Below are 16,805 nucleotides of genomic sequence, written 5' to 3'. Positions count from 1 at the left end.
TTTTATCTGAAGTGTAAATTTCCTCTAAAACTGCATCCTCAGATTCGCTCTCTAACGGGGCATTATTTCTCTTTTCAGTTCTTTTTCCCTCAGGAGAACCTAAAACCATCTCTCTAATTACATAAAGTCCCTCACTCATGCTTCCCAGTCTCCACATTCTCATCCTGTCTTCATGTGTCTCTCTTGTATAACTTGGAGGTTTAGAAGGTCTTTTAATTCCGCTTGCTTCTCTTTGTAATTGGTACATCTCATCCTCCCATTCAACTAAAGCTTCAAATTGTGTTGGCCTCGGCTTGGGTTTAAGAGCATTCATTTTCTCTCTTAAATTTCTCAAAACCTTTACATTAAACGAACTATCATCAGGCCAAGTCAAAACACCATCATCCTTTGTGTATTGTTTCCAACTATCAAACCACAAAACAGTATGATAACCATATTCACCTTCCATATACGCTGCAGGTGTTTTGTACTTATGAAGTAATTTGCCACCTCGCGTTTCAATTTTCTTGTCAGGCGAAATAACATTTTTAAGTTTCTGAAACAACGTTGGCTTTTTCTCAACGTGTTTAAAATGATAACTCATTTTTAAGAGTTAAATTCAATTAACAAACTCGTTCGTAAAATATTTCCGGGATGTTCCGCAAAAACAACCAATCCGTGCGCGAAACACACCAACAAGCCAATGAGAGTTGAGCTACGTCACTTCTCTACTCAACCAATAAAAATGGAGATTTTCTGAAGAACCAATCAGCTTACAGTTCGTCAGATATTCAAGAACCAATCAGAACACAGTTTGTGACGTATGTCACCCAATCCCAGCGCGGCTCTGTGACGTACACAGCAGCTGCGGTTTCTCGCTTCTCACTCCTAGCGCTTACCCCTCCTTCACAAAATCTTTTCACAGCGCCATTTTGAGAACACTTTTTCGGTTAAAATTAATTTTTAACAATGACAATAAGGACTCATCTGTCTGTTTCTCTAAATAGGATAGTTTGCATTCATTCAAGTATTCACAACTCGGAATAGTCGGCGCTATTCTCATAGAATAATTTTCAATCGCCAGTAGAGCAACTCTTACTCTACCCTTCTATCAAGTAAAATATGAACTCATTTTCCTCAGAACGCACAACTAAGTGACTGTTCGAAAGTTCCGCTTGAACATAAATTACAAAACAAACTCGCACTTTCACACAGAAAAATCCCTAACTTCAAACACACACGAAATCCGTACAGGACTCTCACCTGTTTATAGAAATCATGCACAGTTAGCAAAATAACGACGTTATCCGTACAGGGCTCTCACCTGTTTATAGATATAAAACACGTACCCCTACAGGACTCTCACCTGTTTATAGATAATCATGTACCGACGTTACCCTACCCTTCACTCAAGCTCGAATATAACTAATACTCTTATCACAGTGAGTTTTACAATAGGCGCTTTGTCCCTATTCTCATGCTGCTCAAATTTCTTAGAAAATCCTTACTATACAAGATTCACACCTAGCCCTAAAACTGTGTTGCACGACCACAACACTGTGTTGCACGACCACAACACGTGATACACGGCGATATCACTTGTGATACACGGCGATATCACAAACAGATCAGATGTCTTGCGTGACTACCTTCTCATCACACAATCTGTACCGGTACAACTTCACATATAGCACGAAAACGAACTCAACATGTGTTAAACATCGATCCTATATCTATACCATAACACCTTGGTTACCCTTAGCAACCATCAATTTCTGCTACCAGAAGAATTGATCCAGCGGCCTATAGGAAATATATCATAAACAACGCTACCCAACTCTATAACCTACTTCATAATATACCACTCTAACTCATGGACCCATTAACCAAATATGACATATTTTGGCCTACTGAATCAGGTGGTCAAATTAAACCTAAATACACCTTATTTAGGAATTATATACACCTATATACATCCGCGGTAAATGATGACAACATATGAACAAAACCTATCTATTTAAATGACCACCATGGCGATGACATCTAGCTAATAGTAACCTGTGCTTCTGAATAACCAAGACCAGCTTGTTTTCAAAAGTTAGATTTTATTAACTAATTGTTGATATTTCAAAATATAGTTTCATAAATGTAATTTTATTAGAATCAAAGCAAGCATGTTTGAAAAGTATCATGAGAAAATACAGTTTAAGCAAGGAAATATAAGTTTAGCATTTCTAAAATCCTAAAACCCTAACTAAGCTAAATAAAATGGAAATAAAGTAAAGTTCTTTGAGGATTCTTACGTGCTCCACGCAAAGTCCAGCAGCACGACACCCTCATCGGAAAGTCAAAAAGCAGCAGCCAGCCCATCCCTAGGGCATGGACTTTGTATACCTTTCTATGCTAGCTAATCTAAGTAAAGGAAAATTTTCTGCAAAAGTCGATGTCCTATTGGTCCAAGAGTGACAAGTGACATGTCACCCACATTTCAAAACTTCCATTAGGTCATAATCTTTAGGACCATTGTCTTTCTTGTACGTGTTCCAAAGCTTCCTTGGTTTGCAACAATTTTAGCAATAGTTCTCACTAACTCCATTCCACTTCCGCGGATGCCAAGTTAACAAAATTGTTCTTTTCTACCGGTTTCTGACCTTGGCCACGTCCGACAGAATGATGACAACACATCAACTTTGTTCAGTGAATGCGACTTTGCCGAACATTTTTTCAAAATGGACATCTCGTGCTCCTTGCAGAATTAAATTCATCGTTTAGCAAACTCGAGCAAACTAGGCCCAAAAGCAGGCGACTTATTTTTCTAGTATAAAACAAACACAAGAAAAGTATTAATGTAAGAAATATCATTTATTCTGTATCCACCCTTCGTTTACTAATTGATTAACCCTCCCAATTAGTCTAATGTTACCTAGCATAAAGCAAACAGATAAAGCAGCATTTTATATCTACCAGTCTTCATGAATCCATGAAACCTTATGTGCACCTAGAATAGTAGAAATGACACCACATAGACAAGGAAAGCAAAATAAGCACATGCCACTTTTAAATTTGCTGCAGTTAGTAATGACAAAACGAAAACGACAAAATTAATTTGTTATTTTGCGCGAACAAAAGATGCAACATTTATGCACGTTTATGAGCACACGTGTTACCAACCCCATGTGTAAAGTTTAATCTAGGTTGTGTTATTAATATTATTATTTCTGTTATGGAAATGTGACTTCACGAGTTTAAACAGATTTCTGTTTTCTATCTCGCTCCATCAGTAACCAATGCTAAAAGCCTAGTTTCATGTAACAAAACATGGGTCTACAGTCTTCAGAATGGTCTAATAACAATCAGCTTTAAATGAATATTGGCTTTATTAAATATATTACAATATAAATAAATCAGGCCTACTACCTTTGTCATAACTTCATAATAAAGAAATCAGGTCTATGGTATCTGACACAACTTTTCTCAATGAACCAATTAAGCCTATAGCCCTCAACACTGGATTCTCCCAAATTGATGCGTCCCGCATTGCAAATAAACTGTCAACTATCAGCCACAGTCATAAAATACAAATGTATGCAACATTGCAGTTGGCAAAACAATACACAACTCTTTTGAAAAGAACCAATGCTTCATCTCCAAATGTTCAACAAAGATCTTGCCTACTTCAGTAATCTGGGAGGGCCTGATTCACAGAACTAATATGAGACAAATCCTAAACTTGCAACTTTTGGTATTCACAGAAGGCATTTAGTAGTAGTAAAGTTAGGATTTTGTCTTAAGTCTGTCTTAAGTCTGTCTTAAGTCTGTCTTAAGTCTGTCTTAAGTCTGTCTTAAGTTTGTCTTAAGTCTGTTTTAAGTCTGTCTTAAATCTGTCTTAAGTTTGTCTTAAGACAAAATCCTAACTTTACTACTACTAAATACCTTTTGTGAATACCAAAAGTAGTAAATGTAGGATTTTGTCTTAGATTAGTACTGTGAAACGGGCCATATGTATCTATGCAACAAAAAATCTGTCTACAGAATTTAACACAGTGAAATGCATATCCACCATTAAAATCACCTATTGATGTTATCAGTTGCTTTTCGCAAGAAATTGGCCTGACTTTCTGCTTTTGTCATAGTTTTTTTTAATAGACATACCAGACAAATGGGGCATGATTCACGAAGTTTACGACTTTCGGTATTCACAAAGGTAAGTTAAAAGTAGTATCTGTAGGTCTGCAGGGTGGAATCTCAGCACTCCGGCAGAGTTTCTGCACTCAGGGCAGAATCTCCACACTTGAGGTGGAGTTTCCGCTACTGGGCCATATTCTCTGCACTCAGGGCAGAATCTCTGCACTCGGGCACAATCACTGCATTCGGGCTGACAAAGTTTGCTTTCGCCTGACACACCTGTGTCAGTGCATACCATCCCCCAACCAGCTCCAGGGGAATCTCCTTAGCCCAACAGCCAAAACCAGCCTTGTACTCGGGGACGGACAATCTACACCTGGCCCAGAGTAAGTTTAATTTCATACACCTGCAAACTATCAACACCACCTGCAATCCAAGCACTACAAACCACATAAAAGCACCACACATTCAAGGCCTTGGTTTGGTCACCCAGACTATTTTGCCTGCCTTCTCTGTGCCTTGCTTCCACCATGATACCACTGAGGAGGAAGAAGAATGATAGTGAGGATGAGACCACCATGATAATCCAGTTCATACTAAGGAACCACAGAAGATTGCATGTTCTACCCCACCCCCTACAGCTGCAGTGCCACAGCAGCAAAGGTGGCTACTGTGGTCACTGTAAATTGGGAGGATGTCCGCACTGTCACAGAGATCAGGCAGGAAGACGTGGCAGGATGAGAAGAGGTGGGTGAGGGAGAAGTACAGCAGGATAGAGTTGGTCAGAGCACTTTTTGGTGGACAAAGTGGACCCCACTGCTGTTTCACCACACTCAAGAGGGATGTCATCTCCACCAAGCACCCCAACCTGCTCCATGCTTTACCAGTGAATGATGACCTCACTGTGGTGCCAGGTAATATTTGATGATTCTAACAATGACACAAAATTGTAATTGTTTGTGATACACTACAAATATGACTCTGGATGCTGTCCCAAGTATGTGCAAATTGCATGGTGAGTCAAACCCTCAAGTGTCTCATATCGTCCATTGCACTATAATTTTCAAAATACTTTGTGATGCAAATGTCAAATTCCAATTCCTCAATCGCGAACAGTAGCTTATCATTACTGGTGTGTTCACCTAACACTGGTAAGTGGAAATAGATAATGCTCCTCATTCACTCACCATTACTGTTGGTATGACGTTCCCCTTTTATTGCAACATACAGCTGGAGTACAGTCACCCACTGGAGCAGAGGTCCCTGCATCTGCTAGGAGGCAATGGCGCACCTCAACCATCCACCACCACAGACTGGTATGTAATTATGACTAGGAAAGGGTTCAAACACCTACGTTGTGATCAGACAAACCATAGATATATTTCATAGAAACCATCAGCAGTCAAAAAGCAGTGAACTCAACTAGATAAAGTTGTTATTCACATGTGCCAACTAGAAAGTTATGTTATGTTAATTTTATTTATATAGCCCATTAATGCCCTGGGGCATCTAAGCGCTATTTGTTTCAGTTGTGAATGTGATCAAGACTACCAGGAGAATTACCACGACTAAAACAACCAGGTCTTTGCAGTTTTCCTAAAAGAAAGAAGATTGAGTTAATTTTTAATGCCTGAAGGGAGTGTAATCCATATTTTGGTTGCTTCAATCACAATGCTCTTTCCACCCCATCTAGTTTTTTTTAAAACTGGGCTGTATCAAAAGATTGGCTGCTGATGAACGAAGTTTCCAAGCTGGAACATACTGCTTGAAATTTTTAGTTCAGAAAGGCTAGGCCCAAATTGTGGATTGATTTGTAGGTTCAGCCGAGTACCTTAAAGGTTAGTCTTTTTTTAATAGGGAACCAGTGCAGCTCTTTGAGTTTTTGAGCCACAAAATGTAGGGATTTTTAGTAGGAGTCTGGCTGCAGCATTTTGTAAGACCTGAAGTTTGTTCAAATTATATTTTGGGGTTGTCAGAAGCAGACTGTTGCAATAATCTTTTTAGAGAGAACTAATGCTGCAACTACGGTCTTTTGCAGGTTAGCCGGTATAAGCAGAACCGTTTTTGATTATTTTGAGGGTGTTGAACGTGGAGGAGGTGACTGCATTTACTTGTTCTGTAAAATTGAGTTTTGAGTCGATAATCACTGCTAGGTTTAGTGCTTTTTCCACTGGAGGGGGACTGGACCCATAGTGGTTGGCCATACAGCAAGGCCCCAAAAATGTAATTCAGGTCCAAACAGCAGTACCTCGGTTTTTTTCGAGTTCAATTTAAGGCAATTTTTTCCCATCCAACTGTGAACAGTTATCATGCACTTCTGAAATCTGTTTCCAATGCTACTATCATTTTTCTCTATGGAGACGACAATTTGAGTGTCGTCAGCATAGGACGTGAGTGAGAAACCAAACTTTCTTAAAATGAGAGACATAAATATTAGAAAGAGTAGGGCTCAGTGATAATCCCTGTGGGACTCCACTAGGCAGGGAGAATGAGTGAGAGGTGACATTTTCTAGCTTCACTACTTGTTCTCGGTCTGGCAGGTAGTCTTTCCGCAGGATCCACGCCTGACCTCTGATTCCACATGTCTTTAGGCTGCTTAGTAGTAGTTGGTGATTGACAGTGTCAAAAGCCACCAAGAGATCAAGCAGGATCAGGGCACCCCCTTTTCCCTGATCTAATACCTGGCTGATCTCGTCAGTTGCCTTGAGCAGTGCTGTCTCTGTGCTGTGGCCTGTTCAGAAGCCAAACTGTATCCTATCCAAAAGTTTATTTGTCTCAATTAAGGAAACCAATTGTTTGTTCAGAAATGTTTCTGCTTATTTTCAGGTAATGGGAGACGGGATATTGGTCTATAATTGCACGGATCTTTGTGATCAAGAGAAACTTTATTTAGAAGAGGGATCACAGCTGCTTTGTTCCAGATCTTAGGAAAGGTTCCTGTTTCAAACATATTTTGGATTATAGGCGTTAATTTAGATGCAGTAATTTCTGCTGCTAGTTTTATTATATCAGGCGGACATGGATCCTCTGGCGATCCAGAGGTGGCACTGTTTAATGGCTTTATAATGCATTCTGTTGATGGAGGGCTACATTCCTAAACGTATTGGTTATATTAGGGTCATGATCTCCCTCTGTTCCAGGTGTTGGCTTTATGCATGATTGACCATAAACAGAATACACACATATCATTGTATCCCCTGTGATGTCTGCCAGAAAAACACAGCCCACAGAGATCTCATGCTCATAAAAAGCGGATTAAATGTCAGCAGCATGTTGTGGGTACCTAATGTGATAGCTGTCACTCATCTCCATATACCCCCATATGGTGATTAACTGTATACCACTTCATAGCATGTTGAATAATGAAAAGATGACTCAAAATGTATTGTAAATGAGTGCAGTGCATATATAAGTATTCATATTGTCACTAATGACCAGGAGTAGCTACCACTAGGTTGAAACTCCATGATATGGATACTCGCACTGATGCCAGTAGGGTTGACGTTGACAGTGGTTTTGGTAAGGTTGGTGTAGAGGAAGTGAAGCGTATTCATTTGGTGGCTGAACTATACAAAGTGTAACTAATAAAGGTAGGGTTCATCCCAGCTTCTCCACTTGACCAAAATGTGTGATCTTTGCCAAATGTTGATCTTCACTTTGCCTCCTCTACATGAATCACATGTAATCTAACCTTGAAATACATTACTTCTAGATGTGTGCCATACAAAACCTCATCCAGTGCCAGGTAAAATAGACTATGATGTGGCTAATTTATAATAGGAACACAGGCCACCCAAAGAGTGTACAAAACAAATGTTCGATCCCCAGTCCTCAATGTGCATTGTTGACCCACGAGGGGGAGAAGTAAGAATGTTACCCAAATCTTGGTTCTATTTAAACATATCTAAATTTGACCCTGCAATGCATTGATATGATCTGATGTGCAAAGGTGAAACAGTTCTACATGTAGAGGAACAATCTGTTAGAATTTAGAAGAGACCACATCATAATTATGATGCATGATTCCCTTAAAAATGAAGGTGTAGCCAAACTTAGGCGGTTCAGGACATCATAGTCCTTCCTTTAATTAGCTTCAAATACACATTTGCCTGTTAATGTGATATCTGGTTGATGTCAGTGCTTTATTGAGTGAACATCTGCCCAAAGCTGCTGTTGACCAGGGGGGCGCAAGCAAATCTTAAGAAGGCCACATGCAGTCTCCTACCCTTAAATTCCATTTAGCTGGTGTATACCTATGACATACACATCTAAAATCATTGCTATCGCCTTTTACACTTGAATATGGACATGTATGTAACATTACAGCTGCTGTCAGGATTTCCGCAGTGATTCAGTCAACACCATCCAAAGGTTTGGGAGACATCCTAGTTGCAGCAGTCAAACCCATTACCATCGGTCCTTCAGGTAAGTGTACCATATATTATTGGGAACTATTAATTACCAGATCATGACCAATAACCAGATCCTTGTGAAAGGGCATTATCTGATATACCAGATGTCTAACTGTCGGCGTCGGTGTGACCTAATGATGAAGCATGACACCACTAGGGTGTATGAGGGTAATTATACAAAAAGTGTTTTCCTTCCTCCCGTTCAGGTTGAGTTAGGTGTACCCTTACACTAGATTGTTTTCCCCTTCTTACAGTTAGACATCTGTTCTACTGACCACATGCTGGTCCATTGTAGTATTTTTTGTGGAATAATGTTTTGACATAGGGGGTCATACTCCGACATAGTATCCTCTCAACCCTTCAGGTAAGGGGGAAGTTTCCCCACAGCCTTATTGTATATACATTATCAGATATAGCCACCTTTGCGAAGCATCCGAAAGTGGTGTGTAAAATGTTACCAACATAATCAGTGATGTGTGTGTGTCAAGTGTGCATGTTCACGTACAATTCATGCAAAAAATTAAGAATGGAGTCCCTTCCTTCTCAAACTGCTGGATCGAGGACCACATCTTCTGCTATAACCTAGAGGAGCAAGGTGTAGCTGCTAACATCACCCGTGATCTCAATATCACACAGAGTTGTGATTGGAGCTGGTGAGTTTGTTGTTGCATTTAACACCTAAATGCTCAGTGTCAGCGGTCACATGTAGATGTACACAGACCAGGTCACATGTGGAACATCTATTCATGCAAAGATCATTTGACTCAACCCTTTTATTGAACATACCAAGGCATATACTTATCCTGTTACAACCTCTGTCTTTCAGGCGCTGAGGATGATGAGTCACTTCAGGAAGGAGTGCCCATTGAGCAGTCTAAGACAAAATCCCACTCCTTCCAAGCAGTAATATCAGCTGACAATAATACACAAGAGGAGGAGGAAAAAGTAGAGGAGGATGAAGAATATCTGGTGCTGAGTGCAGGGGATGATGAATCTGATCCCATGGCCACCATTATTGGCCAACTGGGCAAAATATCTACACCTAAAGATTTATAGTGTGCAGAGCTACCCCAAGAGGTTTCCCGGCGCATGGCAGGAAGAAAGGATGCAAAGAGCAAAGTGAGTAGATTAGAAAAGACAGGTCGTCACGCCCCTGGAAAAAGCAAGAAAAGACGTGCAGTTACTCAGAGAGACTGGAAGGGAGTTCCAAAGTTTCAGGCCTAACTATGCGAAAGAGCGACCTTTCATGCAGGTCAAACTGAACCTAATGACAGTAAACAGGACCTGTTGCGAAGACCTCAGAGATCAAGATGGATGGTATGGGCAAACCGATCCAAAATATGTTTAGGTCCAACTTCGGCTTTTAGCTTGAACATTTAACATACTGCTTTAAATTTGATGTGATTCAAAATCGTAAGCCAGGGAAGATCTAAAGGAGGTTCGAGGTTGAGGCAAATTTGGGCAACCGATAAAGAAGCCTGGCAGCAGAGTTCTGCACTAGCTGCAGTTAACGAATAGTAGTTTTATCAGCTCCCAAATACAGCACATTACCCTAATCAAGTCTGGACATAATAAGAGATTGTATCACTGCCCTTTGCACAGAGATGGGGATCAGCCAAATAATCTTTTTAAGCCATTTAAGCACTGCAAAGCAGGTGGTGCTGATGGAGCGAGATTCAGAAATGAATTTCATTTCAGCTCGTGAAGTTACACTTCCATAATTAATTAATAATATTAATGATCTGTGCTGTGTGTGTATTAATTCAACCTAGTTTTAAGTTACATACACGAGAAATTACATAAAGGACTACTAACATGTGTGCTCATAAACGTGCATTATGTTGCATTTCCTTGTTTGTGAAAAATAATAAATTTATCGTGTTTATTGTTGTGTCATAATTAATTGCAGCTGTTTAGAATAAATGGCATGTGCTTATTTTGCTTCCCTGTCTACGTGGTTTCACTCTATTCTTATAGGTGCATAAAGAATCCTGCTGGATTAAAAGAAGAATGGTAGATATAAAATGCTGCTTTATTTGTACGCTATCAGCTAGGTAATTTAGACTAATGGGCTAATCATTAGCAATGGAGGGTGGTAACAGAACAAATTGTATTTCTTTCATTAATTACTCTTTTATGTTTGTTTATATAATAGTTTTACAAATGAAGCTTAGAGAAGGCTGCAGAAAAATAGTCACTTCTAAATTTTGACGCAAGCAAAGGTGGCGCAGAAAAATTACGCTTTTTGAAAAGAGGCCTATTGATGAAACTACCACAAGAGAAAATAATTTTGAAAAGGATGAAAAGCCTAAGAACTTTTAATTTGAAAGGTTTTGGAAAGAACTGCTAAAAGTGACTTTGTGGAGAGGTTTGTAAACGTGCCACGGGAGCTCAGAACGGACAGGCTCAAGGTTGGAAGGAAGAGACATGATAGATTTTTGCATTGCTTTTTGCATTGCTTGAACTTCTTTCGCTACAAATTGTAGCAGCCTGAGGAAGTGCTGCCAAGACTTCTGCATGAACAATGAACTAGTGAATAAGCCCGGACATGTGGGAAGGAGATGTCACAATTTACTGTGGCACGAGGTGGCTCAGCCAATGGAGAGCTAGCACACGTTTAGTGATCTGCCTCCCCATGAACTCTCTTACCGCCTCGCTATGCGCAATAATTCTTTCATCCGCATGTTACATTACTCACACCAGACCAGCAATGCCACTAATTGTTGGGTGTGTGGTCGACTCCCCCCTTTCCAGACGCCGAAGGGAGTTCTGCCACTCTTTCCTTATCCGTTTTCACATAATGGTTCGTGTGGAGCATGGTCCACGTTAACGTCATCCTCAACAGATATGTCTTTTCTTAACAGTACATGTTTTCCAGACAAGCAAGGTCTCCCCCATAGAACAGGGTTAGATCTAGAAAATGAAGTGTATAATTTAGGTAATTATTCTTCGAATTTCATGGTCCTGAATGTCCAGTCTGATACTACTCCAGACTTACCTGCTATTTCAGTATTACCAGTCAAAGGCGAATTATGTGTCCGAAATAATGGTTCCGTACATGTAGGACATAGTGATTGTACTACTATTGTCAAGTATAGTGACAGTGGGAAATCTATTTTTAAAGCTTCACGTCATTCTTATTTTATTTGTGGTCAAACCGCATATGTTCGTCTGCCCCTCGATTGGGAGGGAACCTGTTACATTGCCTTCCTACTGCCACCAGTTTTCCTAGCCCCATCTGATTATCACAGAAACACACATCTAGTACACATTAGACATAGAAGGGAGATCGAGTCCCCAATTGTCGATTATACTGAAACTGCTCTAGAACAGTATACAGATTTCAATAGAGGTTTCTTCTTCTTTATAGGACCTATCCAGAATAGTAAGCTAATCCGTAGGTTAACAAGAACCCTTGAAGCTGTAGTAAATGAGACTGCCTCTGCTCTAGGTAACTTAACCGAAGAGCAATCTGCTATGAGATTTGTCGTTTTGCAAAATCGTCTCGTCCTTGACGTCATACTGGCCGATAGGGGCGGGGCCTGTAGAGTCATCGGATATAGTTGCTGCATTTTCATTCCAAATAACGCGCCGTCTGTTTATTCAGCTATAACCAGACTCCATAAAATTGCCCATCTGTTACACCAAGATCCAGGCACCTGGACATGGTCCGGTTGGTTCTGGAATATAATTTCCGCCTGGGGATGGAAAGTATTGTCCTTTCTAGGTATTGCAGTAGCGATCATATTCAGCTGCTGCCTCTGTATACAATGTGGCCCTGCGATTTGCGGCATTTGTGCTACCTCTTGTATTCCTAGTCCCAAGTCCCGTTCTAAATCCCGTTCCAAGAAAATTCGAGACGAGCAATTGATACTGTATGAAATGATAGATGGTATCATGAATATTGATGTTTCCTGATGGGAAACGTAGTGACAAGGAGGGAATGTGGAAAAGTAAATTTTGCCATGTTCTGTGTCCCTACGCGTCCTCCATCATATGTTATGTGTGCATGATTAATATGCATATGTATTCCCCATGTTCGATCAAAGACGCAATTATAGTTGTGTCCACCTCTAGTATGCCAGTTTTCAGTTCTCGTGAATACTACGAATATCAGGCCTATGTAAAGCTACGTTGCCACGTTTCTCAGTGTGCACGTTATTTCATTGAAAAGTCCCCGTTTCTAGGCCTCAAAAGGGCCCGGACACCAGATTCAGCTCCTGTCTCCTGAAGCCCTCGCTGAGGAGCGACACAGCCCCCACCTGTATCCTCGACCCTTCACTTACTTCCTGCCTCACAGTGCCCGGTTCAGCCTGGCTCTGCCTCTGAGTCTGCCAAGAGTATGTTATAGTTCCAGTTATCAGTTTAGTCCTCCTTCTCTGCATTCCTAAGCTACTGAACCGCACCAATAGTTTCCGTCATTGTCTAGCCCTTACGTCTCCATGTAAGAGAAATACTGTATTAATGGTCATTTCATATTCCTCATCACGCACTACATGTAGAATAATGCATGCTCCAGTCTTAGAGTCTGTTAGCCTTTCCCCTCCTGACTTCTAGTTTATATCAACATGTTCTCTAAACATCAGATACTAGATACTGTTTAGGTACATGTCGCCCTGACTCTCCAGACTTCAGTCTCTGCTCCTAGCACAGAGTTCATAGCCCCCAGCTTCTCCTAGTAACACGTCATTGCCAGTTTGCGCGCACCACCAGGTTAGAGGTCCCGGCTCCTTAGGTAGCCCCTCCATGGGTTCCGCCCCATTCATGACATATTCTGTTACGTTTGCATCACATGTCTATGTATACGCCCTGTTACACCTACTTTCACCCTTATCTTTCGCGACTGCTACGCGTCACACCCTTTGCTCCACCCACTGCTACGCCTATTGCAATGTAATGCTATGTGTTTGCGTTATGTATATATGCTCACGTACTGTTATTAAAAAGTTATCCCTTGTCCAGATCCAGCCCCGGCAGCGCTGTCGGGCTGTCGGGCCCTGCCATCCTATTTCTGTGCAGGTTGTCCTGTTCCTGTCCTTATGCTGTATTAAACCTGCAAGACTCCTACTACCTCGAATCTTGACTCTTATTTATTGAGCTATCTGTTAATCATTTATGCATTCAAAAAGAGAGGTATTATTTATTTATTTACCACAATACAAACAGTACACGCAAACCAAAAATGGCAAATCCTAGCGTGACGTGTATGTTGTAGAGTAATGTTGTCGACGTTTCGACCCCCTTCATAAGGGCGGGTGATTCCTCAGTTTGGGGTCTTCATCAGGACAGTGAGCAAAAAGTGAGCACCTACGGGAATAGATACAAATATCTCTCAGTAGGGTGAAATTAAAAAGCTATAAAAAGGGCATAAATGATTCCTATTCTTGTGTACCTACATTGCGTCAGGCGTAACATGGAGTCCCACCTCAGTTGAAGACTGGCGCCGTTGTCTGTGTTCTGTGAAAGAACAATTGACATTTAGGAAGGTTGGGGTCGGGCAGGTCTAGAAGGAGACAACCCACAAAGGAGATGTCCTTACTTACTAGATTCTTTAAAATTGTCCGCCTTGGGTAGATGCTGGCAGTCCCAGGTAGGGAAATGGTGTGGGATCTGTGGATAAAAATATATCCATGTATCTCTGTGCCATTGGCAGCAGTGCACAGTATTCCAAAAACAGAGGGAAATTAAATGGTACAGAAAGGAAGGACTTACTTGGAATTATTCCTTAATTTCGTTTTGATTGGTGTGTTGTCAGTCCAACACCAACTTAACGGATTAGTCTGTAAAAGGTTCTCACATCATCTGTGAAAAACCCAAATATACAGTGAAAATCATTGTATGGAGCTTCCTAGATGGGCGACACTGTGATAATGAAGAATTCACTTAAATCAATCTAACAGTCAGGTAAATATTCCTAGCTGCATCTCCTCCGGAGGTAAGAGGGGACTACAAAGTATAGTACAGCATCATGAGTGCGGCAGCGTTAGGAGATCTGGTGTTGCTAGGTTACCAGAATGCTAAGGTATCAAAAAACGCCATGCGTCTAACAATAGATCGGGGTGTTTTCAAGACCTCGAGTACGAGGGCACGCTAATAGAGTTATTTTTAAAGGATCATGTGGACGAGTACTAGTAGCGCTAATGGAATTCTCGCCCTGCAGAGCGATCCCCACAGTCTCATTATGATCCGTACCTGTTCCGTGCTGGAGTGAATCCGCGGCATGGAGAGCCGGCGTCCACACCCACAGCCTCAGATATGCTAGACGTGGGAGGCGTGTCTCATGGGGCGTGTCCAAAAGCCTCGCGGTGCCGGCGCTGGATGCTGCTGCCGCCTGAGTATGTCCCCGCAGGCGGCAACCGACCATTTCTTTTTGTAACTATGGTCCAGGGAATGGCCATGTGGGTGGGGGTCTAGAGGCCATTTTAAAGCCAGGCAGTGTGCTTTGTGCCATAGGCCTGCACCCAGTCTGCCTTGCTTTCATCCATTATACCCTGGGGTACTCAGTGGTGGCATGGACCAAGTCTTTCTGTGGGGTCTCTTGAATTTAAAGAAACATCATTTAGGGCATGGACGGCATTGGATTGAGGTCATTTTTGTGTGTATTTCGATTATATGGGTGTTGTTATGGCCTGGCCCAGGGCCTGGGCATGTGGGTGGGGGCCATTTTGAGGCCTGGTTCAGGGCCTGGCCATGTGGGTGTGGGCCATTTTGAGGCCTGGTCCAGGGACTGGCCATGTGGGTGGGGGTCTAGGGGCCATTTTGAAGCCAGGCGGTGTGCTTTGTGCCATAGGCCTACACCCAGTCTGCCTTGCTTTCATCCATTATGCCCTGGGGTACTCAGTGGTGCATGGACTAAGTCTTTTTGTGGGGTCCCTTGAATTTAAACAAACATCATTTAGGGCATGGATGTCATTGGATTGAGGTGATTTTTGTGTGTATTTATATTTTTTGGTGTACCTTTTGGCAAAGCCTTGTTGTAGTTGTTGTTGGCCTAGTCATGTGTGTGGGGGGGCATAATAAGGCCAGGCAGTTTTTGCCATAGTCCGGCAAGCTTGCCGGCCAGTAGGCCTAGGGTTATGAATGGGTGCATGAAACAACTCTCTCTGTGTGGTCTTTCTTCTATTAATTTAAACATCCATTTTTAATTAGAATTGCAATTTTTATTTTTGGTCTTTCCGTTTTTGGGTGTAGTTCTGTCTTTTCTTTTTTTGTGATGTAAGACGTCACATATCGAGCTACAGCAATAGAGTTGTCAGCAACAAATTGAATATCCATGTTAGCATTCCACATGGACAAAATTGTAGTCGTTGATGTACTTGGAGTCTTCGGTTCTTTTTAAATTGTATGTATTTTTTGGTGACTTCCTAGTCACAGTATGTCGCAGAGAAGACAACAAATTATTTACTCTTCCTTTAGAAATCACTGGTCGTGGAAAGCCAAAACGACATTTTGTATAGAACTTGTCCTTTTTTCTGAATTTTCGACGACAGTACTTTCCACAACGATGGGATTGAAAGCGTAAAACCTGTTGCCTTAAACTGTTTTGTTCGGTAGTTTTCAGAACAGCACATGTTGAATACTCTTCAATGAAGCTCATCACTGTCTCATCCGAATCTGTTCCAAATTTGGGTGCATCTTTAATCCACAACAACATATGTATATGAGGAGCACCTCTCGCTTGATACTCCTTTCTCCAAAAGAAATCCAAAACCTCTCCAAGGGGAGGATTTTTTTTGTTGGTAATAAAAGACATCATAGCTTCAAATCTATGATTGAAATATCTGCATACATTCACTGGATCCAAAGAACACAGTTCTCCAGCAGTTTTGAATTCTATATTTTGAATATTTGCATTTGCCTCTCGTAGAAATTGAAGTAAGTCGTCCCATGCATACTCGGCACAGCTAAGAGTGAGGAACCATGTAGGAGTTCCTAAGTTTCTTAGCATACATTTCAATTCTCCATGACGACGGAACCAACACTCATTTGTACCACGCTGACAAGCCATGAGATTGATTAAATGGGATTCCAAAATATTATCTTGCAGATTCACTTTCTCCATAAAGTCCCTCGCCGAAACATTTTGCAAATGTGCTCCACTTTTCAGTATATGGTTTACTGCATAAGAAAGCCCAGACAAGTCACTTTCATACAGTAGATGAAACAAATATCGAATGCATTGATGAAACCTTGAATCTTCAGCATATAATCTTAAAGTTCGGTATTCAGATGCAGGAATTTGTAGTGGTTGATCGTCATATCGTCCACCTCGACCTGTTGGAAATAAAT

At 41.2% G+C, this 16,805-nt stretch overlaps 1 long non-coding RNA gene across 1 annotated transcript; it reads right to left on the bottom strand.

Moving 5' to 3' along the window:
• Nucleotides 1–13,712: 13,712 nt before the first annotated feature.
• LOC144772110 (uncharacterized) lies at nucleotides 13,713–14,321 on the bottom strand. The gene is made up of 4 exons (XR_013599648.1): nucleotides 14,229–14,321; nucleotides 14,060–14,126; nucleotides 13,913–13,973; nucleotides 13,713–13,823 (listed from the first exon to the last, which is right to left on the bottom strand). It is a non-coding gene; the product is annotated as an uncharacterized LOC144772110 (long non-coding RNA).
• Between the last annotated feature and the right edge of the window lie 2,484 nt (nucleotides 14,322–16,805).

The sequence above is a fragment of the Lissotriton helveticus genome, chromosome 8 (assembly GCF_964261635.1).
Source record: "Lissotriton helveticus chromosome 8, aLisHel1.1, whole genome shotgun sequence".
NCBI classification, from domain to species: domain Eukaryota; kingdom Metazoa; phylum Chordata; class Amphibia; order Caudata; family Salamandridae; genus Lissotriton; species Lissotriton helveticus.
Note: the sequence above shows the minus strand (reverse complement) of the source record. Positions and strands in the feature narration are given on the sequence as shown.